This window comes from Erinaceus europaeus, chromosome 17 (assembly GCF_950295315.1).
Source record: "Erinaceus europaeus chromosome 17, mEriEur2.1, whole genome shotgun sequence".
NCBI classification, from domain to species: Eukaryota; Metazoa; Chordata; class Mammalia; order Eulipotyphla; family Erinaceidae; genus Erinaceus; species Erinaceus europaeus.
The window spans coordinates 25369372-25396570 of record NC_080178.1 but is presented as its reverse complement, the minus strand read 5'-3'; the positions used below and the strand labels follow the sequence as shown (position 1 = coordinate 25396570).

The window sequence follows — 27199 nt, the reverse complement described above, 5'->3', positions numbered from 1 at the left end:
GGGATCCTCATGCCGGTCCTTGTGCTTTGCGCCACCTGCACTTAACCTGCTGTGCTGCAGCCCGACTCCCATATTATTGCACTTTTAACTTTTATAATTTAACAATGCATTCAGAAAACAATCGCAGACTAATTTTTTTTATTGTTGTGGTTATTACTGATGTCATTACTGTTGGATAGGACAGAGAGAAATGGAGAGAGGAGGGGAAGACAGAGAAGGCGAGAGAAAGACAGACACCTGCAGACCTGCTTCACCGCCTGTGAAGCTGGCTCGAACCCGGATCCTTATGCTGGTCCTTGCGCTTTGCGCCACGTGGCTTAACCCACTGCGCTAACACCCAACTCCTGCAGACTAATTTTTAACAAATAATATCTTTAAGAAGACAGGACTGTCCTAAATTGTTTATTAGGTAAGTTTTGTTTTTTGTTTTTTTACAAACAATACTTACTAGCGGTAACGGTCGAGATGGATGGAGAGTACTGTGCCTTCTCCAATCTGCAAGGCGAGAACCACCAAGAGAGTGGTGGAACTTCTGGCCCTTTTCAAGGCCACAGCTCTTGCAGCCTGTGGATGTCAGCTCCCGCAGCTCCCTGTGCTTGTGGACTGGTTTGGTGACACATTGGGTGTCAGGATTTCTTCTGAAAGCTTTATGGAATGGATCAATGAGGATAACCTCAAAGAACTTGTATGTGGAATTTTCACCCAACCCAGTAAGAATTCAGGATTCTCAGAGCCCCACAGTGGTGTCCAGCTCACTCCTCAGCAACAGACTGAAGGCTCTGTGCAAACTTCAGCTGGTTGATACCATGATGGACGGGCTTGCCATAGGTTGCACCCTTGGGAACTGAACATTTGCGGCCACCACGGGCGGACACAAATCCAATATATAACTAACCTTGCTTGGCCTTGTAGCCCAGCCTGCGAGTTTTGTCTGGCTGGGTGGGGTGCCCTGTGCAGTGCAGACAGCTGGCAGTACTACCAACAGTGCACACGGAGGAGAAATCGCATCACAGACAACTGCTTCTTCCTCCAGAGCTCCTGGATGTACTTGTAAGCACCCATCTTGGCTCACCTGATGGCTGCCACCAGATGAAAAGGTGCAGAGAACTTTCTAGAATGACCAGAGCAAGGAATTAGAGAAGGGTAGGGTATGTCTAACTATATTTGTTACCAGGTCTTGTTTTTATTTAACACAATAATTTTTCAGAGGTATCATTTTCAAATACATGACACCCCAAAAAAAAAACCTTCAACCTTGGTTCCCCCCACCACCACCTCCCTCCACTAATTCCTGTGGTCTTAGCCAGTGACTTCTTATGATTTGGGACACACTGTCTTTAATATCCGTAGTTACTTGTGTAGAATGGTGTGTGTTTCTTAAGGCAGTTACTGCTTACCAGAAGGGCTGGAGTTGGACCTATGAATGCTGATTCCAAGGCCTTTTTCCAGTTCTCATTAAACTTGATGGCTTTAGCAAAAAAAAAAGGGGAGGAGGGATCTAATCATAGACACACATACCAGACTGCCATTAGCGGAACTGGAAAGAAACTTTTGCCAAGTGAAGCAATTTCCTCGTTCTGTGATTAAAGCAATTTAGGGGCTGAGTGTATTTATGGCCAAACTTGCTGGAGTGAGACAGAAGTGGTTTACAATGTGTGCATCAGGAAAAACAGAGGCTCTGGGTATTTCTCCATCAAGCAGCTGACTTTAAAGGTGGGTCAGGCCTTAGCACTGTGTCAGGTACAGCATAAAGTGCTGAAACGGTGACACAGAGAAAGCAAGCAGCTTGCCCAGCATTTATGATCACGCCAGCCGGTAGCTAGTCTTCCCCAGTCTTATCCAGATAGTCTTCAGTCTGTTCGTTGTGTCTCTCCTGGGATGTATGGTGGAGCTGAGTTCGTGGTACTTATTCTTCTATCCAGTCTTCTCTGGGGTTCTATTATATCATTTGTCATTCCTTTGTCACTAAGCTGTTTTCCCCTTCTTTCATTTCCAAAGCCATCCCGAAGTAGTGTTTCACCGCTAGCCATGCCCATCTCCTGCCAGATTCCCAGTTAGAGCATTATGTCAGCACTTACCCTGCTGAACTTTCAAAGCTAATGACCACAAACTTCGTGCTTTCAATCCTTCTGCACCCCCAACCCTAACACATAGCCCACCTGCTCCCAGCCTTACAGCTCCTTCCTTCTCTTCAGTACTAAGTGACCAAAGTCGGGGCCAGGTGGTGGCGCACCTGGTTGAGCACACATGTTACAATGCACAAGGACCCAGGTTCAAGTTGCCAGTCCCCACCTGCAGGGGGAAAGCTTTGTGAGTGGTGAATCAGTGCTGCAGATGTCTCTCTGTCTGTCTTTCTCTCTATCTCCCACTTCCCTCTCTCTTTCTGTCTCTATCCAATAAATAAAGGGAATAAAAAAAATTTTTTTTAATGTAACCAGAGTCCTTGGAGACTAAGATCTGTATAATCTGAGTCAGCTAGAGCTCAAGGTCAGTGTTCTGTTTAATGTAGATCTACCATTTTTTCTTTTCTTTTTATTTTATTTATTTACTTATTTACTAGCTAGAGACAGAATTTGAGAGGGGGGAAGATAGCGAAGGAGAGAGACAGAGAGACACCTGCAGCACTGCTTCACCACTTGTGAAGCTTTCCCCCTGCAGGTGAGGACAGGGGCTTGAACCTTCTTCCTTGTGCACTGTAACATGAGTACTTAACCAGGTATGCCACCACCTGGCCCCTCATTTTTTTCTTTTTAAGAGAGAGAGGACCACAGACAACGAGGAGGAACCACAGCCCCCAAAGCTTCCTTCAATGCACCAAGGGGCTGGGCTTGAACCTGGGTTGCACACATGGCAAAGTAGCACACTGTCCCTGCCATACTCTTAATTCTAGCAAAACTTATGAATTTAGGTTAACTAAGGCAATAGTATGCTGGTCCAGACATAGGAACTGTCATTGGATTCAGTCTCAGTTCACTGAGGTCTGTTGCAGAGAGGTTATGGGGATGTGGTGGAGCCTGACAGAGCTTGACCTGAGAGGTGAGTTCACCTGTGAGTCTCTCTCTCTAAGGAGGGGTTGAGCAAAAAGGGGGACACATAAATCTCAAAAGGTTGGCGGCCATGTAAGTCTTCCCTCCCCCAAAACAGCCTGCATCTTCCTGCTGGAGCTAACATTCCTTAAGCCTGCTCCTACTTACCCTATATTCCCTGATACTATGGCCTATCTACATAATCATTGTTTTGCCTGAAAGATCCCCACCCATTCCATTCCTTTGATCAATCTTCTTTCTACCCTCAAGGCCCTCCCTGCCTCCAGGGTATTATTATTAACCTACCAGTTAAAACCCTCCCAACAGTTGCTAAGGAAGTTCCTACCTTTCCAGCCCCTTTCATTTTTCTCCGCCCCTTTCCTAACCATGTATGGTATTGTCAAGCCACTCCCATTTCTGTCTTGTTTTTTTTTTCCATGTCCCGACCTGGAGGAGGGCAGGTGGACAGACCTCGAGAGGCTGACTCCTGCCATTGCGGTTGGCGCCACGTGGCTTAACCAGATGTGCCACCCGCCCGACTCTGGGGTGCTCGCATGAATAAAGATTTGTGTTGCTTTGCTGCCATGAGCTTAGTCCCTGGGTCATCTCTCTCTCACGACCCTAGCCCGACAGTCTGTGGGCAAGGCCAGAGGAAGCTCACTGCCCCTCTCTGCAAAGACTAACACCCTAAAGCTTTTAAGTGACCCTCGAGTAGTAGTGAGGCTGCCACAGGCTTCACAGGTCTGGCTTGGCATTATTTGAGCCCTCACTGGTGTTCATGTTGGAGGACTGTTTGCACTACACTGTTTTTCCACAAAGATCGAATAATGGTGGAAAGAAAGGTTAGAAATGCAGGTGTTATCAGCTGAAAGATCTAGGCCAAATCAAAGGAAGCAGGAAGATCTTGGACATCTCCTACCACTGACTCTCAAGTCTGTGTGGAGCAAAAGAAAAAAGATTAAGATCTTGTTTATCTGCCATCAGACAGGAGGCTTCAGACTAGCTCCAGGTTGGATCTGTGCTGCTGTGCTCACAAGGGGAATTTGTCGTCATGACAGATCACGATGCTAATGGGAAAAAGAAAAAAATACAATTAGCCGAGTCTCCCTGTATCTCCCTTATGTGCATGTTCAATTAATGCAATTGGACTTAGATACTGTTGCAGGAGGAGCTTTGCCAGACATGATAGGATGGTCAGCAAACTCTCAGCCATGGTGCATAGAATGTTAATTGACTTGAATTTCGCTGATGCTTCTGCCTGCAAGTTTCTGTCGTGACACTTCAGTGGAGCTTTTACATTGGTCTTCATATAACTGTCTTTGGGTTGCTCTGGCTAGAAGAATCACCAGAAGGAGCATTTGGTATATGAAAACAAGAGAATTAAGCTAGAGTCCTTGAATTTAGAGTTTAGAATTATTTCTTATTTCCCCTGAACTTGAAGGTTCTAAAATTGGAGAAGAAAAATCACAGAAAATTAAATCTTTATTAGGGAAAAAGAGCATTCATTTCTGAACTATTGCCTGGTGATAATAATGCTAATTATAATTGTAATAGCTAATACTGTGTGTGGTAAGTGCTGGGACTTCCAGCAGATCCTGAACCCATAATTTAAGGCTTATTACACTTACTGGTTCTACAGATCATATAATAGAATGTCTATTATATATGCATAAGGCTGGGCTTAGTGCTTAGAAGCAAAAGGGAAGGGATAAGTTATAAGCCTGCCTGAGATGGGAATCCAACATTTGAGAAATCCAGGGTTTTCTTTACAGGAAGCCGTCGGTGTTGGTAACTACAACAAAGGAGAGAGTATGAAGTGAGGCAACATGCAGTGGGAGGCTACAGCAAGAGAAGTAATTACAGGTTGGACAAATTCAAGGAGAAGTCAGTGACTCAGTTACCACATTGGACCCTTTTGTGTGTATATGAGATAAACAAGAGCATCATTCTGTCACTTATGGTATTCTATCTGTCTTGTTTTCTTGTTATTATGTGGTGCTGAGGTTAAATTCATGCATACAGTATATGTTCATTCAACTACTCCTCCGGTCTATTGAGTCTTGAAGGTTGCTAAGGTATGGACAGGAGTTTATGTTGGGTAGGACATAACAAACCAGAGAGCAGTCCTGTGAAAGGGAAGACTTACTGAAAGAGTACTTTCCACTCCCTGCTCATCTAAATACAGATTTGATTTTACCCTTTGTACACACAAAGCTCCTACTCAGAGTACCAACGCATCCCAACTGAAACTATAGTTATACCACTCTATTTTGCTCTCCCCTTTCCTATTTCTGCCTTTCCCTGTTGTGTTCCTGGTTCTTTTCTTTTTTTTTTTTTTTTGTTCTGCCTCCAGGGTTATTGCTGGGACTCAGTTCCAGCACCATGAATCCACTGCTCCTGGAGACTATTTTTTCCCTTTTGTTGCCCTTGTTTATCATTGTTGTTACTATTGTTGTCATTATTGCTGTCGTTGTTGGATAGGACAGAGAAAAACTGAGAGGGGGGAAGACAGAGAGGGGGAAAGACACCTACATTCCTGCTTCACCGCTTGTGAAGGAACCCCCCTGCAGGTGGGGAGCTGGTGGCTTGAACCGGGGTCCTTACACTGGTCCTTGCGCTTTGCACCATGTATGCTTAACCTGCTGTGTTACCGCCCAACCCCCTTCTGGTTCTTTTCTAATACTGATCATCTCATTAAAACTTGGAATTGCTTTGCTTCTTTTTATGTGGGACTCCTTTCAGTAATTCTTGCAAGGCAAGTTTGGTAGTGACAAATTCTTTCTGTTTCTGAATGTTTGCAAAGATCTTTATTTTTCCCTCATGTTTAAAGGATAATTTAGCAGGATACAAAATTTGTGACTGACAATTCTTATCTTTGAATACTTTGAATATGTCATTCCACTCCCTCTTTGCACTTAAAGTTTATAATGAGAAATCTGATGAAAGCGTAATGGTTCCACTTTTGTATGTGACTTTCTTCCTTTCCCTAGCAGCCTGTAATATCTTTTTCTTTGTCCCTGGTTTTGGATAGTTTTACAATGATATGCTTGGTGTATGTCACTTTGGATTCAAAAATTTATTGTTTGCCTTCTTAGATTCCTATATTTTGAAAATTGCTCAGGAGTGAAAATTTTTCTGCTAAAATTTCTTTGAATATGTTCTCTACTTCTCTTTCCCTCTTCTCTTTCCCTCTCCTCTTCCCCAGGGATCTCAATAACTCTGAGGTTCATCTTTTTTTGGAATCTGCTCTTTCAGAGAAAAGTGCTTTATTTTCCCTAAGCCTTTCCTTTTCAAGAGTTTTAAATTTACAGGGTGTGGTAGTTGTGTCTTCTGGTGTTGATATTCTCTCCTCCACCTGATTAAGTCTACTTCCAAGGCCTCTTTTTTATTATTATTTACTATTAGTGATTTAATAATAATTAGCAAGATTGTAGGATAATGGGTATAATTCCATACAGTTCCCACCACCAGAGTTCTGTGTCCCATCCTCTCCATTGGAAACTTTCCTATTCTTTATCCTTCTGGAAGTATGGACCAAAATTCCTTATGGGGTGCAGAAGGTGGAAGCTTCTGTAATTGCTCCTCCGCTGGACATGGACATTGGCAGGTGGATCCATACCCCATACCAGGAGTAGGTGTAAAATTATACAGTATCTTTCTCTGACTTACTTTTCCTTACTCAAGGCCCATCCCTGTTATCACAAATGGCAAGATTTCTGCCATTTTTAGCTAAATAATATCCCATTTGTATGTATGCATACACATTTCACATTTTCTCTATATATTTATCCACCAATGGTCACTTAGGTTGTTGCCATATCATAGGAATAGAGTCACTAGACTCTATTGTAGTCTTTTGTAAATTTTTTTTTTGCCTCCAGGGTTATTGCTGGGGCTCTGTGCCTACACTACAAGTCCACTGCTCCTGGAGGCCATCTTTTTTTCCACTTGTTGCTATTGTTGGCTAGAACAGAGAGAAATTGAGAGAAGAGGAGAAGACAGAGGGGGAGAGAAAGACACCTTCAGACTTGCTTCACTGCTTGCAAGCTGGCCCTTGCTCTTCATACTATGTACGCTTAACCTGGTGTGCCACCACCTGGCCCCTAGTAGCTCTGTTTTTTTGTTTGTTTGTTTGTTTGTTTTTTAGTAGTTCTGTTTTTAATTTTGTGAGGACTCTTTTATGTTTCTTCACAGTGGCAGTATACAAGGGTCCCCTTCTTCACCCCTCCACCATCACTTGTATTTCCTTAACATTTTTATCATGATTATTGTTACAAGAGTGAGGTGCTGTAATCTTTTTATAACCTAATATTGGGACTGATGGCTTATCATTTCTACCGTAGTCTGTTCATGAGAAAATAAAATTTAAGCTTAAGGCCATGGAAATAGCATAATAGTAATGCCTCCAGTTTTCCTGCCTGAGGTCCCAGGTTTAATCCCTAGCACCAATATAAACTGGAGTTTAGTAGCCTGAGAAGTATCACAGTGGATAAAATGCTGGACTCTTCAGCATGAGAACCCTAGTTCCATCCCCAGAGTCATGTTCTGGTTCTCTCTCACACATTTGCTTGCTTTCTCATTGGTAAATAAGAAAGAGGGAGAGAGAAGAAAGAAAGAAAGAAAGAAAGAAAGAAAGAAAGAAAGAAAGAAAGAAAGAAAGGAAGGAAGAAAGAGAGAAAGAAAAGAAGAAAGAATGAAGGGGGGAAGAAGGTGCCAGACAAAGCAGAGCTATGCTCTGACCACTCTCTTCCCCATTAAAATAAATATATAGGAGCCAGGTGGTGGCACACCTAGTAGAATGCATATGTTACAGTTCACAAGGACCTGGGTTCAAGTCCTTGTCCCCACCTGCAGGGGAGATGCCTCATGAGTTTTGAAGCAGTGCTATAGGTGTCTTCTCTCTTCCCTTCTCTATCTTCCTCTCCCACACTCAATTTCTCTGTCTCTATCCTAAATAGATATGTTATTTTTTAAAAAAATAAATACATAAAAGTCATTTAAGAAAGAAAGATTAAATTTAACCCCAACTCAGAAGAAAGGAATCGCATAAGAATGTGAATCCCAGGAGGCCATCTCAGAGGCTTCACTCCATGCTGGACAAGAAGGGTTGGGCCAGCCATGGAGTGAGGTCACTGATTCCGACTCAGAAACTGGGCATGGGGCGGGGGATAAACCTGAAACATCTTCAGAAAGCATGCAAGGAATCCTTGAAACAAAGAAACAAAATCACAGAGGTAATTAATTTCAAGGTTGCAGGGACCTATAGTCAGAGTTGGAACAATCTGAACAACAAATCACCCTATAAGAGTGTTAGAGTCTCTGGAAAGCTGATACACATGAACTTGCAAAAAAAATTTAAAAAGGAGAAAGAACCAAGCAAACTGTTTCTAAGATTTGTGAGCTTGTAAGAACTATGGCAGTTATCTTTGGAAGGTGAGAGAGTGGGAATAAGGGACCTTTGGTGGTGAGTGTGCTGTGGAACTGTACTCTGTAATCTTACAATCTTGTATCAACTCTTAATCACAGTAAAAAAAAAAAAAAATGAAGAAAAATGAATATTGGATTTTAACATAATAAAACACCGTCCATCTGATATAAATAAATAAATAGGAAGGTGGAGTTCTAATTAGTGAACATATAAGGAATGAAGGAAATAGAAAATTACCATCAAGGGGTCGGGCTGTAGTGCAGCTGGTTTAGTGCACATGTCACAAAACTTAAGGACCTGCATAAGGATCCTGGTTGGAGCCCCTGGCTCCCCACCTACAGGGGGGTCGTGTCACAAGCCGTGAAGCAGGTCTGCAGGTGTCTCTATCATTCTCCCATCTCTGTCTTCCCCTCCTCTCTCCATTTCTCTCTGTCCTATCTGGCAACAACATCAATAACAATAGCCACAACAATGATAAAAACAAGGGCAACAAAAAGGGAAAATAAATAAATTAATTAAATATTTTTTAAAAAATAAAATAAAATAACCATCAGAACAGCATAGTAATTGTAGCAGGCAAGATCCATCATAGAGGCTAAAATTAGTGGGTGGAAGTTTAAGCAGAAACAGCATTTGCATAGTTTGGAAGGACCTCTTCAAAGATACTAACTACAAAAGGAAAAATAATAACTTAACAGTAAGAATATATCATCAATAAGTGTGCATCAGATGTCTCATTTTAATTTATTTTATTTATTTACTTTCCCTTTTGTTGCCCTTGTTTTTATTGTTGTAGATATTATTATTATTGTTGTTGTTAGATAGGACAGAGAGAAATGGAGAGCAGAGGGGAAGACAGAGAGGAGGAGAGAAAGACAGACACCTGCAGATCTGCTTCACTGCCTGTGAAGTGACTCCCCTGTAGGTGGGGAGCCGGGGGCTCGAACCAGGATCCTTACGCCAGTCCTTGTGCTTCATGCCACATGCCCTTCACCCACTCTGCTACCGCCCGAAACCCAGATGTCTCCTGTTTTTATGCCCTCAGAAGGGCATATCATCTCTGTGATATTCTTCTCAGTATTGTATATGTTCTTTGTACACATGGCACTACATCAGAAGAGCCCAGATTCCACTAAGTGGCTATTCAGTTCTCTTCAGGAGTGTCAAGGTCATGAGAGACAGAGAGACTGAGAAACAGACAGTTAACCTTGCCACCGTTACATTTGCTAAGCTGTAGAATGTATTCCTGCTTTCCCAGCTCTCCCCATTAATGTCGTTTTTCTGTCCTGACATCCAGCCCAGGATTCTACAGTGTGTTTGTCTCCTCTGTTACTCCATAAGCTTCCCTGTCTGTGGGCACCCTAGCCCACTTTCAGCAGACAGTAAACAAAGGCACTGGGCTGCTGCCCACTCTCAGGATTCTTCTTTGCATCACATAGATACTTGTGGGTCCTCTTCCTCCTTTTCCTAAAGAGGCCATCTTGGTTCCTCTGTCAGTGACAGAGGATTTGATTTCTTTACTTGCTTGTTTTAACACAGCCTCATTAATGTTAAAAAATGCTTGTCTGCGCTCTCTAGCCAATGCTCAGTGTCTGGGGAGCTTTTGACAGAGATACATGGATTCTAAAATGACTCTGGGGAGACTTGGTGATTATTTCTTCTTTAAAGAATTTAGCAGGTAGCGATGAATCCTCTCCTGTCCAGACCCTGTAGTTATTCTTCCATTATGGAACTGCCAGGTCAGTGACCCCTATGCCAGGGAGAACCCCTAGGGGCTTGGAATAGAGCCTGTAGCTCCTCATGTTGGAGAACATTCAAACACTCCACCAAGCCTTCTTTTCAGAAAGCATAAATAGGAGGTGTCCGAGCACTATTCAAAAGACAGGCTTGCAGAGTCAGGCAGTATTGCCCAGCCACCCTGGGAGGTGATGATTTAAAGATTCAGGTGAATAGGGGCACGAACTGGGATCCTCGTACAATCCTTGTGCTTCACACTATGCATGCTTAATCCAGTATGCCACCACCCAGCCCCCAAATTTGCTATTTCTCTTTTTTTAACAGTGGTCTCAAATTGTTAATACATTTATTTTAAGTTTTTTTTTAATTTCTTTAGTAGGGAATTAATGTTTCACATTCAACAGTAAATACAGTAGTTTGTATATGCATAACATTTCCCAGTTTTCCATATAACAATATAACCCCCACTACGTCCTCTATCATCCTTTTTGGACCTATATTCCCCCCACCCAATATGCCAATTCCAGTTAACGTTCTACTTGTGTTTTCTCTTCTGATCTTGTTTTTCAACTTTTTTTTTTTATTGTTGTAGTTATTATTGTTGTTGTCGTTGTTGGATAGGACAGAGAGAAATGGAGAGAGGAGGGGAAGACAGGAGGAGAGAAAGACACCTGCAGACCTGCTTCACCGTCTGTGAAGCGACTCCCCTGCAGGTGGGGAGCTGGGGTTCGAACCGGGATCCTTATTGTTGTTGTCGTTGTTGGATAGGACAGAGATAAATGGAGAGAGGAGGGGAAGACAGAGAGGGGGAGAGAAAGATAGACACTGCCTGTGAAGTGACTCCCCTGCAGGTGGGGAGCCGGGGGTTCGAACCGGGATCCTTATGCCAGTCCTTGTGCTTTGCGCCACCTGCGCTTAACCCGCTGCGCTACAGCCCAACTCCCCTTGTTTTTCAACTTCTGCCTGAGAGTGAGATCATCCCATATTCATCCTTCTGTTTCTGACTTATTTCACATAACATGAATTGTTCAAGGTCCATCCAAGATCGGCTGAAAACAGTGAAGTCACCATTTTTTATAGCTGAGTAGTATACCATTGTGTATATAGACCACAACTTGCTCAGCCACTCATTTGTTGTTGGACACCTGGGTTACTTCCAAGTTTTGGCTATTACAAATTGTGCTACTAAGAACGTATGTGTACATAGATCTTTTTGGATGGGTGTGTTGGGTTCCTTAGGATATATCCCCAGGAGAAGAATTGCAGGATCTTAGGGTAGGTCCATTTCTAACCTTCTGAGAGTTCTCCAGACTTTTCCACAGAGGTTGGGCCAATTGACATTCCCACCAGCAGTGTAGGAGGGTTCCTTTGACCCCACATCCTCTCCAGCATTTGCTGCTGTTACCTTTTCTGATGTATGACATTCTCACAGGAGTGAAGTGATATCTCATTGTTGTCTTTATTTGAGTTTCTCTGACAATCAAAGACTTGGAGCATTTTTTCATGTGTTTCTCGGCCTTTTGGATCTCTTCTGTGGTGAATATTCTGTCCAAGTCCTCTCCCCATTTTTGGATGGGGTTATTTGTTTTCTTGATGTTGAGTTTGGCAAGCTCTTTATATATTCTGGTTATTAGCCTCTTGTCTAATGTGTGGCATGTGAAGATCTTCTCCCATTCTGTGAGGGGTCTCTTAGTTTGGGTAGTGGTTTCTTTGCTGTGCAGAAGCTTTTTAATTTGATGTAGTCTCATAAGTTTATGCTTGCCTTCGCCTTCTTTGTAATTGGATTCGTTTCATTGAAGATGACTTTAATATTTATGCAGAAGAGAGTTCTGCCAATATTTTCCTCTAAGTATCTGTCGCAACCAAGGTATAAGAGTAAGGTCTCACTTGGAGAGTGTGTCAGGGTTAAACAATAATTCTTTACTTATTCAGATGCCATAGAAGGGTCACACAATTCACACAACACACAGTCAACCCGATACATCTCCTGACTTAGTAGCTGTTAGCAGGTAAGGCTCATAAGGTGTTCACCAGTCGCTGTGTCACCGAGCAGATGGTCCTTCGTCTGCTGGCACAACCAGATGAAAGAGGGTCTCTGGAACTGGGTACTTAGCCTAGCTGCCTGTGCTGAAGGCTTTTGCAGCACCAGCAGCATCCCAGTCAGTAATGTTGAAGGTGCTTCATTCAGCTGGTTTCTGAGCCTCAATTTATACTAGCTTGCTTTTGGTTTTAAGGTTACATCTTGGAGGGTAGATAGCATAATGGTTATGCAAACTGGCTTTCATGCTTGAGGCTCTAAAGTCCCAGGTTCAATCGCCCGCACCACCATAAGCCAGAGCTGAACAAGTTACATCGCCATCGGCCAATCAGGTTTGGGGTTGACTACTTATACATATGTCTTATACATATATCTCTGTTTTATCACACTATGCAGGTGCACTATGGTTACTATAGTTACTAGGGTTACATGTTCACTACACGTACATATACATATGTCTCTATCTTATCACACTATGTAGGTGCACTATGGTTACCTGGGTTATATGTTCACTACAGTATCTGATATTTTCTGGTCTAACATCCAAGTCCTTGATCCACTTGTAATTTACTTTTGTATTTGATGAAATATAATGGTTCAGTTTCATTCTTCTGCATGTTTCAACCCATTTTTTCCAACACCATTTGTTGAAGAGACTCACTCTGCTTTTCCCATTTAAAAGTCTGGGCACCTTTGTCAAAGAATAGATATCCATAGGTATGGGGGCTTACTTCTGGGCTCTCAATTCTATTCATGTTTCAGTACTCAATTCTATTCATGTTTCAGTACCAAGCAGTTTTGATGACAATGGCCATATATTATAATTTGAGATCTGGGAGTGTGATGCCTCCAGTTCTGTCCTTTCTTCTCAAGACTGTTTTGGCAATTCTAGGTCTTTTCTGGTTCCAGATAAACATTTGTAGCATTTGTTCTATTCTCTTAAAAAATGTGGTTGGGATCTTGATGGGGATAGCATTCAATTTGTAGATGGCTCTGGGTAGTATATTCATTTTGATGATGTTAATTCTTCCAACCCATGAACATGGAATATCTTTCCACTTCTTTGTGTCCTTTTCAATTTCCTTGAGTAGTTAGTCATAATTTTCAGTATACAAGTCTTTCACTTCTTTGGTTAGGTTGATTCCTAGATATTTTATTGTTTTTGTTGCTATAGTAAGGAATTGATTTCTGGATTTCAACTTCTTCTAAATTAGTGTTTGCATAGAGGAATGCCACTGACTTTTAAATATTAATTTTGTAGCCTGACACCTTACTATATTGCCTGACAATTTCCAAAAGCTTCTTGCTGGATTCCTTAGGCTTTTCTATGTATACTATCATGTCATCTGCAAATAAGGAGAGTTTGACATCTTCTCTTCCAATCTGTATCCCTTTAATTCCTTGCTCCTGCCTGATTGCTATGGCAAGAACTTCCAACACTTTGTTGAATAATAATGGTGATAGTGGGCATCCCTGTCTAGTACCTGATCTGAAGGGAAATGCTTCCAGTTTTTCACCATTGAGTATAATGTTGGCTGTAGGTTTGCTATATATAGACTCCGCTATCTTGAGGAATTTTCCATCTATTCCCATTGTTTGTAGTGTTTTGATCATAAAGGTATGTTGTATTTTGTCAAAGGCTTTCTGTGCATCTATTGATATGACCATGTGGTTTTTGGTCTTGCTTTTATTGATGTGGTGGATCACATTGATTGACTTACATATATTAAACCAATGTTGCATCCCTGGGATAAACCCCACTTGGTCATGATGAACAATCTTTTTAATCTACTGCTGTATCTGGTTGGCTAGAATTTTGTTCAATATTTTAGTATCTATTTTCATCAGAGATATTGGTCTGTAGTTTTCTTATTTGGTTGTGTCCCTGTCTGCTTTTGGTATCAGAGTGATGTTGGCTTCATAGAATCTGGAAGGGAGTTTTCCAGTGTCTTCAATCTTCTGGAAGACTTTTAAAAGTAGAAGTATCAGTTCTTCTTTGAAGGTTTTGTAGAATTCATTTGTAAAACCATCTGGTCCAGGACTTTTATTTTTGGGAAGATTTTTGATAACTGTTTCAGTTTCATTCTCTGTGATGTTCATGTTATCTAGTTCCTCTTTACTTAATTTTGGAAGTTCATAGGTATCTAGGAAATCATCCATTTCTTCCAGGTTCTCTAGCTTGGTGGCATATAGTTGTTCAAAGAAGTCTCACATGATATGTTGAATTTCTGCGGTATCTGTTGTGGTATCTCCTCTTTCATTTATGATCCGATTTATTTGGGTCTTCTCCCTTTTTTGTTTTGTGAGTCTGGCTAAAAGTTTGTCTATTTTGTTCACTCTTTTGAAGAACCAACATTTACTTTCGTTGATCTTTTGTATGGTTTCTTATTTTCAATGTTATTTATTTGTGCCTTAACTTTAGTGATTTCTGTCCTTCTGGTTGCTTTAGGGTTCCTTTGTTCTTCTTCTTCTTCTAGGTCTTTAAGATGTGCAATCAGGATGTTTATTTGTGCTTTTTCTTGTTTCCTAATGTGTGCTTGTATGGATATGAGCTTCCGTCTCAGTACTGCCTTAGCTGTGTCCCAAATATTTTGATAGCATGTGTCTTCGTTTTCATTGAACTCCCGAAACATTTGATTTCTTCTCTTATTTCCTCTTTGACTCAGTAGTTGTTAAGTAGTGTACTGTTGAGCTTCCACATTTTGAGACTATTACTAATTTTTTGTTGATTGTTAAGTGTTAGTTTCATTCCATTGTGGTCTGAGAAGATGCTTGGGATGATGTCAATGCTCTTGAACTTGCTGATTCTGTCTATCCTTGAGAATGACCCATGTGGACTTGAGTAAACTGTGTATTCCAGTTTCTTGGGATGAATGAATCTGAAAATATCCTATAGTTCTAGTCTATCTATCTCCTCATTTAGCTCCCTCATGTCTTTATTGATTTTCTGCCTGGATGTCTGTCAAGTTGAGAGAGTGGGGTGTTGAAGTCCCCTACTATGACTGTGTTGCTGTTAATATATTACTGTATTTCTTTCAGTAAATGTTTGATGCATTTAGATGGCTTCTTATTGGGTGCATAGATGTTAATAATTGTTAAGTCCTCTTGACTAACTGATCCTCTGAGCATTAAGTAGTGTCCATCCCTATCTTTTTTAATTTTACTGATTTTAAAGTCTATCATGTCAGATATAAGAATAACTGTTCCTGCCCTTTTTTGTAGGCCATTGGCTTGTATGATGGTTTTCCATCCTTTCACTTTGAGTCTGTGTTTGTCTTGTTGAGGTAGGTGGGTTTCCTGTAGACAGCATATTGTTGGGTTGTGTTTTCTGATCCATCGTTCTATGCTGTGCCTTTTAATAGGTGAATTCAGGCCACTGACATTTATTGATATCAAAGATTGAAGATATTTTAACGCTATTCTTGTAGAGTTTTAGAGTGTTCTTATATATGTCCTATTTATGGTGGTCTGACTGTTTATAGTAGACCTTTCAGAACTTCTTTCAGGGCAGGCTTGGTGATAGTTGATTCTTTCAACTGTTGCTTGTCTGAGAAGGTTTTTATGCCTCCATCTAGTCTGAATGACAGTCCAGCAGGATACAGTAGTCTTTGTTGAAAGCCTTTCTCATTGAGCACTCAATAGCCATTCTCTTCTGGCCTGTAGTGTTTGTGTGGAGAAATCTGCTGCTAATCTTATGGGTTTTCCTCTGTAGGTGACTGTTTTTCTCTTGTAGCTTTCAAGATCCTTTATCTTTCTTCCTTTCCATTCTTAATATGATGTGTCTTGGTATCTTTAAGTCTGGGTTAATTCTGTTTGGGACCCCCCTGGGCTTCTTGAACTTTCATATCTTGTATGTTGTCTAGACTAGAGAAGTTCTCAGCTATTATGTCCTGAAGAATACATTCTTCCCCTCCCTCTCTTTCTTCCTCTGGTAAGCCAATAATGCGTATATTATTTCTTTTGAAGTCATCCATATGTCTCTGTTGATGTTTTCAGTATCTCTTAATCTCTTTTTGAGATCTCTTACTTCTTTTTTAGTTGTCCCTAATTCATCCTCAGTCTTGCTAATTCTGTCTTCAGCCTCATTGATTCTATTCTCTCTCCCCTCTACTGTTTTCTGGAGTTCATCTATTTTGTTACCCTGTTCTGATACTGTTTTAGCTTGTTCTGCTAGTTGTGTTCTTAGCTCAGCTATTTCAGCTTTCAGCTCTCTAATAACCTTGTGATAATTAGTGTTTTCTTCCTAAGTCTCATTTGTTGTTTCTGCATTTCTGATGACAATTCTTTCAAACTCTTTACTCACTCCTGTGATTATTTCCTTAACTAGTTTTTGGATGTTGACCTCATTATTTTGTGCTTCACCCTTTGGGGGGCTTTTAGCTGGACTGTTGTCCTGGTTTGTTTCTCCAATATTTCTTCTTGTTGGTTTAACCATTTTATGTAGTATGTTATGAGGTCTGTCTCTCAGTACTTTTCAAATTACTGATCACTCTTGCCTGGATTGACTTGTGTCTAAGGTAATTAAAGGGTTCACAGTTGTGGAAATTGACAGTTGTTTCAATATTATTTTAATCCCTGATTTGGAGCTTAAAAGGGTTACAAAGTTTAAAAGCCTCTTTTGTTCATTTTCTTCCCTGTAGGCTATGAGAGCCTCAGGGCTTTTAAATTATAATTAGGCTTCTTACCTTAATCACTGACTCCTGACCAAGAGATAAAGCAGGATGTGGTAGAGATAATCCAGTGGTTATGCAAAGAGACTCTCACAGCCCTACCACTAGGCCACAGAAGTATAGATTTCCTTAATTTCCTGGTTAGTTCTCTGTCTCCTGGTGTCAACACAGGGCTTCCCCCATGCTTTTACTGATTCTGAGGGCAGTAGCAATGGAGTCTCACAGTTGCATTTGGTGAGTCTTAGGGGAGTCCTCTCCTCCCTTCAGCCATCTTTTTGTTGGTGAAACAGACTGGAAGTGGTGTCTCAACTGGTAAACTGCTGGACTGTTACCAGCCACTTAATCTCTCCCTAGGCTCCTCTCTGTCCATGAGCCACATGTGTTTGCACTCACCCGTGATTTGGTGGGTTCCTGAAATCATTCTAGTTCTGTCTTTTTGCAGTCCTAGGTGGTCTCCTTTGGTATTCCTCCAAATTTGCTATTTCTTATCAGACCATTACAGTCACTTGCTTCTACAGACAACATTTAGTAAATTGTGTATGTGTGTGTACGTACTAGATGTATCACTTGACTTCTGATTTATCCCTTTACTTTCTGCATTTGCTGTACCTCTATTGCCACAGACGTTAGGGTAACATTCCCAAGAGACAGTAAATGAGCTTTCACAGTACCTCTTAGCTCATTACAGTGTTACTCTGCTTAAGAAATCAAAGGCCTATGGGGGCCTGCCAGTCAGTATCTTAGGTTCTGTGGAACCTAGAGTCTTTTTTCGCAAGTATACAATGTAGTCATTGTAGCATGAAAGCAGCTACTGACAATATGTAATGGCTGTGTTCAAATAGAACTTTATTTATAAAAACAAGCAATGGGCCAGACTTTACGGACCCCTGAGTTAGAGGTGGGTGATATAGGCAGGTGTCTCAAGATGAGGTCATAGAAGGGCCACGGTCCAGATCAGAGAGACCTGAGTTTAGATTTTGAGTATAATGAGGAGCCATCTCATTTAAGAGCTCTCTGCATGCTGTATGGAAGATAGATTGCAAATGAACAAGACTAAAAAATTAGTGAGTCAGCTCAGAAGTGTATGGGGGTAATCAGTACAACAGAATATGCCTGTATATTGTCCCCAGACTTGGACCTGAGTCAGTGATACCTGCCCCTGGTATAGACACAAATGGGAAAGGAAAGGCAGAGACAAGGGATTCTGTTGGGTGTCTATCTCTGAATTGCCTGGGAATGCCATTACAAGATCATAATTGATATTTGATGGTATTTCTTTCCCCAGCCCACACTAATGAGATTCTATTTGCATTGCAGTGGTGATGGCACGCCTGTGGTAGGTTTTTTTTCCTCTCCCTAGATTTCTAGGGTTAGCTTTCCCTGCAATACCATTTGTTTATGATTACACGGCACTCAGACTGATCAAAGCATCCCTGATCACTCCAGCATCTCGCTTGAGTTAGCAGTATTCTGCTCCTGCCGCTGACACTGCAGCCTAGATAAACTATTGTGTTGTAATTCCCAAGCCTTATTACCAGACGGGAACCAACTGACCATCGAATTCAAAGAGTGTCTGCTAAGCATTTAATTTTGCAGCTTCCGCCAAGCACCCCAGGTACATAGATACCGCAAGCAATAGAAATAGTAATTCTGCACAGCCCACCTTATTCAGCAGTTTCCAGGTGGTACCTATATCCATTGTGAGCATGGTGCCTGCAGGGGCAGCCTAGGATGTCATAGAGAGAATGTGGATTGCTGAAGCCACTCCCAAGGATGGGCAGAGGTGCCTTGGAGATCTCAGCTGGGTAGTGTAACAGAGAAATGAATGAAAACAGGGCAAAAGATACTCAGGTCCGCTCTAAACTGCACTTAGTAGGGTTCTAGACTGCTATCTACATGGAAGAATCCCAAGAGAAACAGCCATGTTTCAGGAAAACAAGCACTTATTGAGACGAGACAGGAATAGAAAAAGTAGTAAAAATACACACTTTAGAAGCATGCACACAAGAGGAAGGGGGAGAGACGGAGGGAGAGGGAGAGGTAGGACATCAACAGTCCCAAATTTCCTGGTCTTCTAACTTTGACAGTGGTTTCCAGGAGCAGCCGGAGCCCTGAGGAGATTCAATTCAGCCTTTGTCTTCAGGCGCTCACATTTCATGGCCTTAGCAGCCTGGTGGAGAGAGGGGGTGCTGGTGCAAGGTGCAGACACATTGGCACCGCTTCTGGCTCCTCTTCCTGGCTATTTGCAAGGTGCAATAGGAGGGGTTGCTAATGTCCTTCCTCCTGGACTCTTCCCCAAAGCCAACTCGACACCCCTAAGAGTAGAATCATGAGAACATTGATCCCAATACTTAAGCTTAATGCCAGGTTGCACAGCTCTTCCCTGTGCCTCCCAAGGCTGTCTGTGGTCTGCAAGAGAAGAGAGAGCACTTACTGCTCCCTCTCGCACTGCTCTCTTCTGTTGACATTTTTATGCCATTACACAATTGAACAGAATTCTAAAAAGACTGCCCGGGTCCTAGCTCCCAATTACCCTCATCACTGAGTTTTGGTAGCAGTCTGAATTCCTATTAAAAAATGCCCTTTTCTGCCTTAAATAGCCAATTAAGTTCTGTACCCTCCAGCCAATTCTGTAACTGCCCTGAGCCTGTCTCTTAGCAAAGAGGCCATTAACCACCTAACTCCCTGGGTCATCATCATTGGCGCCTTTCTCATCAGAATCTGAGATCAAGCTCCAAGAATATACAACCGCCCTGAGCAGGCTTCAGAGAGCCCTGTTTTGGCTGGGGATCTTCTCCATGACAGGGTGCTTGTAAATTATAACCAATGGTAACCATTGGCTGTCTCCATAGCACCTGTTGAAAATATAGGCCTTTCGGGGCTAGGCGGTGTTGCACCTGGTTAAGCGCACGCACTGCAGCGTGCAAGGGCCCAGGTTCAAGCCCCTGATCCTCACCTTCAGGGGGAAAGCTTCATGAGTGGTGAAACAGGGTTGCAGGTGTCTCTCTGTCTCTCCCCTTCTCTGTCTTCCCCTCCCCTCTCAATTTCTCTCTGTCTTTTCCAATAATAAATAAATAAAAATTTTAAAAGAAAAAGAAAATATAGGCCTTTCAGGGATACTTTCTCTCCCTCAGCCCAGAAGTGGACATATGTGAGCAGTGCAGGAAGGCAAGATGCTCTTGGCCCTCTTGGGTTAAGAACAACTGAATGGGCGGAGGTAGATAGCATAATGGTTATGCAAAGAGACTTTCATGCCTGAGGCTCCAATCCTTCTTCTAGCCTTTGCCCTTCTTCCATAGCCAGTCAACAGTCAGGTTGACCTCCTTTGAATCTGGAGAGGTGGCAGTCGTTGACTATGAGGCTCCAATGTCCCAGGTTTAATCCCCTGCACCACAGAGCTGAACTGTGTTCTGGTAAAAAAAGAAAGGGAGGGAGGGAGGGAGGGAGGGAGGGAGGAAGGAAGGAAGGAAGGAAGGAAGGAAGGAAGGAAGGAAGGAAGGAAGGAAGGAAAGAAGGAAAGAAGGAAGGAAGAAAAAACTGAAAATCCCTAGGAGGTTGCTTTGCTCTGCCCTTAGCTTCAGAACTTTTCCATCTCTGTCTCCTCGCTCCCCTCATTCTGAATTTAATCTTATGGCTCTAGTCTCTGAACATTGATGGTCCCAGAGTACTGGCTGCCTCTTGCCAGACAAACCCCTCTCTTATTTCTCTCTGGCTCAAAGCAGGGATGGCTCCTGCTGGTCCATTGGGCAGCATACATTTCCCATCATCCTCCTTTCAGCTAATTTTAGAAACCTGAGTTGCCATGGTAATGGTTGGTTGGTGGGGCTTGGGGAGTTCTTTGTGGATTCAGTCCTTTGTGGGTCTTCCCTTGAAATTAAACTTTTTCAATCCACATCTAAATTGGGACAGTAAATGTGCTTGGAATAGGGGATCCACAAAAGGGCCTGCAGCCCCACAGAGCAGTTTTTTTCTAAAAAAAACGGGAAGATCTAGGTGACTATGGGGATACCTTTGGTTGACCACAGAGGTGTGGAGTTTTTTTGTTTTTGTTTTTGTTTTTACTGCCAAAGGCCACCTGGGTATTTGTAACATTATTCATGGACAATACTAAATTACCAAGTCAAAAATTAGCCCTTAATGTTGCAATAAAAAAAAAGTGTCAAGATTTTTTTAAATATATTTTATTTGTTTTATTTTAATGAAAGAGAAGGAGAGAGAGACAAAGGGAAAAAGATGCAGAGACCAGAGCTCTACTGTTTGGGTTAAAGTGGTATGGAAGATTGAACCCGGAACTTTAGAACCTCGGCATGAAAATCTTTGCATAACCCTTACCCGAAAGCTCTTAGATGTATTGAATCTTGAGTCCTGCTTGCAGCTGCCTTGGTGGAGCCAGACTAAAGGTTTTCAGGAACCATATATAGCCAGCAGGCTATATGTTCCCCACCCAGATACAAGATAATTTTTGGAAACTTTGTGCTCAAAAAGGTGCCTACAGGAATGGGAGCAGTGACCCCAGGGGCTGCTAGAGGGAAGTGGGCTAGGGCTTCCACACCCTGAGTTTCTTCACTAAGTCTGTTGAGGTACCAGAAGCCCTAGTGCTGAGTGGTATATTGGCTCCACTGGTGAATAAGGGAATATGCCCCTAGCGAGGTTTTCTCCTGAATTTTCTGGTTTTTATGTTATTCCTCCCTGAAGGATCCCTGGCCTAGAGGGCTGCTTCCTCCCAGGCCTTCTCATGCTCTCTGATCAGGGTGGGTTTGACCAAAAGGAAGGTGGAGAGTGGAAAGGGAAAAAAGTCTTTCTGTGTGTAAGGTCACAAGTTGTCTGTGGCCCCATTCCTCCTCCAAAGGCTTGGTGTTACTTGATTCTAGAAGCCAGGTCGGAGAGGAGGACCTAGTGGGAGTTGTATTATCACATGGAAAACTGGGGGATGTTATGTGTGTACAAACTAGTGTATTTACTGTTGACTGTATACCATTAATCCCCCAATAAAGAAATAAGGAAAAAAAGAAGCCATGTCTCAACTTCGGGTGTTAGGCCAGGCGTGGCCTCCACTGTTCATTCACTAGACTTTGTCAGTCTCTTATTTTATTTTATTTTATTTTATTTTATTTTATTTCCTCCCTTCCTTCCTTCCTTTCTTCCTTCTTTCCTTCCTTCCTTCCTTCCTTCTTTCTCTTTACCAGAGCACTACTCAGTTCTGACTTCTGGTAGTCCTGGGGACTGAACCTGGATGGGGTGGGGGCAGGAGGGGCAACCAGAAGAGCTGAGTGTCATAAGAGGTGGGACATACCCTTAGGAGGTAGAAAGTTCAGGAAGGGTTATGAACAGGACAGACCAGGTGAAGTCTGCAGGTCTCCATGGTTTCCCTGTCATGACTGAGTCTGGCCTGTCACCCCCTTCACTTTGGAAGAGATGATTTTATGCTCTGACTCCACCAACCCAAGAGATGGTGGATTTCTAGATAATTTCAGCAGAGGGAATCTCAGATGTGAAAGGCTTATAGTCTGTCAGGTGAGCTATTTCTCTATAGCAGGATCAAGTCAGGTGTTTTTTTGTTTGTTTGTTTTTCCTCATCTCAAGTTGCTTTCTTTATTGGGGGAAATAATGACTTATAAGCATACTATAAACCATACAGCTAATTCACAAATGGACAGAGGACTTTAGTAGATAATTTTCCTTAATAGAACACAGGTGCCCAAGAAGTACATGAAAATATGTTCAACAACAACACTCACTAGGGAAATGGACATCAGAACCACAAGCTAGCCACCTCACATCCATCAGAATGGCTTTTTTTTATTTATTTTTTATTTACGAAAGGATAAATTAACAAAACCATAGGGTAGGAGGGGTACAACTCCACACAATTCCCACCACCCAATCTCCATATCCCATCCGCTCCCCTGTTAGCTTTCCCATTCTCTATCCCTCTGGGAGCATGGACCCAGGGTCCTTGTGGGTTGCAGAAGGTGGAAGGTCTGGCTTCTGTAATTGCTTCCCCGCTGAACATGGGCGTTGACTGGTCGGTCCATACTCCCAGTCTGCCTCCCTCTTTCCCTAGTGGGGTGGGTCTCTGGGGAAGCTGAGCTCCAGGACACATTGGTGGGGTCTTCAGTCCAGGGAAGCCTGGCCAGCATCCTAATGACATCTGGAACCTGGTGGCTGAAAAGAGAGGTAACATACAAAGCCAAACAAATTGTTGAGCAATCATGGACCCAAAGCTTGGAATAGTGGAGAGGAAGTGTTGGGGGGGGGTACTCACTGCAGACTCTAGTGTACTTCTGCTTTCAGGTATATATTTTGCAGTAGTTTACGGATACGTGTGAACATATGCTCTCTCTCACAGAACCTGGTCTATATCTAGGTTTTGGGACTTTGTTAGAAAGTGAACCACCTGGGATGGAATTAGAGAATTCTATGAAAGGAAAGGTCTCACCCAAGTAATGAAGCTGAAGGGTTGTCATTTCACACCTGAAGTCTCTGGACACAGTCTGCAGTGAAGCATGTTGAGCTGGCAATCGTTGCGTTGATTAGGTTGTGATCGGTAGATGCAATATTATTTGATATGGATTGGGAGAGGCATGCGGGAAAGTGGGCCCTATCCAAAGGTTCCAGGACTGGGGGAAATATAGGCTCTATAGTGGAGATGTGAGGTTCCTGCTGTCTTATGGTTCAAAAAGACAATGGATAGTTAATGTTATCATCACATTATTTGGTAATTGGGTTAACTTTGAAAAGTCCTTTTGTTAGGGTTTGCTGTATAGTACCTAGTATCTTATATAGCTGTGCCACTGGTTGCTAGGTCAGGTGTTTTTAACCTATCCCCTTTTGAATCCTTGTCCTGCCAACACTGTGACTTTAGCTCAGGGGTGTGTGTGTGTGTGTGTCTGTGTGTAACAAATTATTCTTCTCTCCTGGGTGTTCCTGTCTCTGCCTCTGACACCACTCTGATTAGATTTCCTAAAATTTCCAGCAACTGTGAATTTGTTCGTGGTCAATAAAGCTCCCCCTTGGGAGCCCCCATTTATAATGCTTCTGTTATCAGCTCTTTCCCTTAAATTATTCAAAAAGTTTTCTGCATGCAGAAGTAAGTGTGCATACTCAGCACTTCCCAGTTATAAAGTTGAACAGGCAGATATAGCGTGGGTGAAGCCATTATACAGGGGCCCTGACAGACGGGGGTTGGGGATCGGGAGGAGTCCAGAGACTAGGATGGCCCTGGCTTCTCGTGTGAACAGAATCAGCTCCTGCCACACTCAGCAGCTGTGCATTTCTGAACTCCTGGCACTTGGCAGACTTTTGATAATGACAGTGATCCTTGACTGGTGTGGTGGGTGGGTGTCACTGCAGCACAGAGCAGGGAAGAGGCTACCAGCACCCCGCTCTTAAGTTGGCAACCTCACCCACACTTCCTCTAACAGTACTCCCAAAGGCCAGGATGCCCCCCACCTGATTTGGGAATGTAACTTCTTTAGAATCTAATAGTGTTCTTTCCCTCTCAGCATAGTACCCAAGTTGACAAAGTAGCTATATTCTCTTCTGCTTCTCAATGAACATTTGTAGACTTTTGGGACCAAGTATGGAGCTCACTGTTAGAGCCCATGCTTCACACAGCTGAGGTATTAAAAAAAAAAAATTAAAAAGCCACAGACTGAAAAGTTCAGTAATCACAGCTACTAAGGATAACTAGAATAGATTGAATACTTACCTGTGCTAAACCTTTGTTCATATACATTCTTTTTTTGCTCTATAAAGCAACACTACAAGATGCATTCTGCTATCATTCTGTCTCACAGGTGAGGGTTTTGAGGCCCAAAGAGGGGAAAGTACCTTGTCCTCGATCACACAACTAGGCACTGGCAAAGTTGAGATTTAAATCTAAACAGTGTGGGAGTACAGAATTTTGTTGGTGGGTCTTGTGTGAAACTGTACCCTTGTACTCTTGTACTCTTGTAAATCACTACTAAATCACTAATTAGTTGTTTAAAAGCATGTCAAGGTGAAAAAATAAATAGGGAAATCTAGACAGTATGATTCTAGTGTCTGGGCTCTGAGTAGCTATGAAGCAAATGGTTTAATTTGTCAAAGTGTGTGTGTGTGTGTGTAATAACTCAGAATATATTGGTCAGTAATTTAATCTTTGTATTGGACATCAACTATAGAAAGATGAACAAGACAAGTCTCTCTCTGTTCTCATGGCTCAGGATTGTTCTGCTGAGTATTGTACCTTTGTTTGTAATAACCAAAAAAAAAAAAGAGAGAGAGAGAGTAAAAGGGAAAGCAACCTAAATGAACATCCAGAGGGATTTGGTTAAATAAGTTGTGATACTTCTATACGCAATATTAACAAAGGTGTGGCTAGGTAAGGAAGCTGTACTTTTGCAGAAATACACGTTTTACATGAAGCAAGTATTATGTGTGTACATGTGTAGAGAATGACAGTAATTTCAGAAAGAACCTATATACTGTGAATCAGCAAACTATGGGCACTGGGCTAAATCCCATCTGCCACCTGTTTCTCTACATAAAGAGTTGATTAAGACACAACATTCATTCATTGCCATCCTCTCTGACTGCTATTGTGTTACAGTTACAGAGTTTAAAAGTAGGCGTTTCTCAGTGTGTATGGCCCACAAAGCATAAAGTACCTACTCTCTGACTCATAACAGAAATTGCCAACCCCTAGTCTACACCAGACTGTTAGCTAGGGGGTTTTGTTGTTGTTTGTTTGTTTGTTTGTTTGTTTTTCCTAATAGGTTTGTGAGGGAGATTTTTTTTCTTGAACATGCCTCTATTAATTTTAATTAGAATAGATTTTTATAATCAGAAATAAAGTTCAGTTTGGAAGGAGTGAAAACACTCAGAACTCATACTACGTGGTTTTGAGACTTACTATAAAGCTGCAACTATCAACACACTTATTAGCACAGTGATTGGTGGATAGGTCAGTCCAACTAAATAGAGAATTTAGCAATGGACCTGGACTTACACAGTCAATTGATTTCCAGCAAAGGTGCCAAGTTAGCGCAATAGAAAAGGACAGGCTTTTCAACAAATGATGCTGGAGCAATTGAATACCCAAAGGAGACAGTAGAAAAGATTGAACTTCACCTTGCACCATAAACAAAAATTAACTTGCAATGGATCATAAATGTAAATGCTAAAATTATAAAAATCTAGGCAAAGATTTCTTGGCTAGAATACAAAAAGCACAAAACATAATAGAAGAAAATTAATATAATGGACTGCATAAAAATGGTTTAACAGTGCTGTAATGTAAATGAAAAGGCAAACCACAGAGGGGGGAAAATATTTGATAAATACATTTCTGGGAAAGGAATTTTATTCGAGAATGTATAAAAAGACTTACTACTCAATTATAAAATAATTAACCCAATTTTAGAATTGTGGGAGATTTAGGCACTTTGCCAAAGAAGGTTATCTAGATGACAATTCAACACATTAACGTTACTTTTTTTTTTTTTTGCCTTGAGGGTTATCTCTGGGAGTTGGTGCCTGCACTACAAATCCACTGCTCCTGGCAGCCATTTTTTTTTTTCATTTTGTTTTTATTGTTGTTTCTGCTACTGTTGTTGAATAGGACAGATAGAAGTTGAGAGAGGAGGGGGAGATAGAGAAGGGGAGAGAAATAGACAACTGCAGACCTGCTTCACCGGTTGTGTATCAACCCCTCTGCAGGTGTGGAGCTAGGGGGCTTGAACCAGTATCCTTGCATGAATCCTTGCACTTCGTACATTTAACCGGGTGTACCACTGCCCAGCCCTCCATTTTTTTTAATGTCATATACAACTACCAAATGGTCTCAGCCACATGTGGATTGTAGTTTGTAAAACAAACAAACTTGCAAAAAAAAAGTAAACAGACTCTTTTTATAATTTTTAATATATATATATATATGTATATGTTTTATTTGTTTTAGATAGAGACAGAGAAAATAAATGGGAAGTAGGAGAGAGAGAAAGAAACCTTCAGCGAAACTATGGTGGTTACTGGGCAAATGCAGTCTGAGCACAGAAACTTTGGAGGTGTGTGTGATGAGTTAAACTCACACTTGCATATAGCATTACTTCCATATAATCTTGTAAACCCAGCATTATATCCCTCGTAATAAGACTACATGGGAGTCGGGCGGTAGCGCAGCAAGTTAAGTGCAGGTGGCACAAAGCACAAGGACCCGTGTAAGGATCCCGATTCCCAAGGGGTAAAGCAGGTGTCCGTCTTTCTCTCCCCCTCTCTGTCTTCCCCTCTGTCGTATGCTTTACACTGATTTGTTCTA

The 27199-nt window shown here is 42.0% G+C and overlaps 1 protein-coding gene and 1 pseudogene across 3 annotated transcripts in view; one reads left to right on the top strand and one right to left on the bottom strand.

Annotated features, from left to right (window-relative positions):
* The window catches only part of LDLRAD3 (low density lipoprotein receptor class A domain containing 3), an 852030-nt gene that overhangs the window by 812204 nt on the left and 12627 nt on the right, over nt 1-27199 (top strand). The gene's annotated exons all lie outside the window — the stretch shown is intronic.
* On the bottom strand, nt 359-1062 carry LOC103112410 (large ribosomal subunit protein eL15-like; annotated as a pseudogene).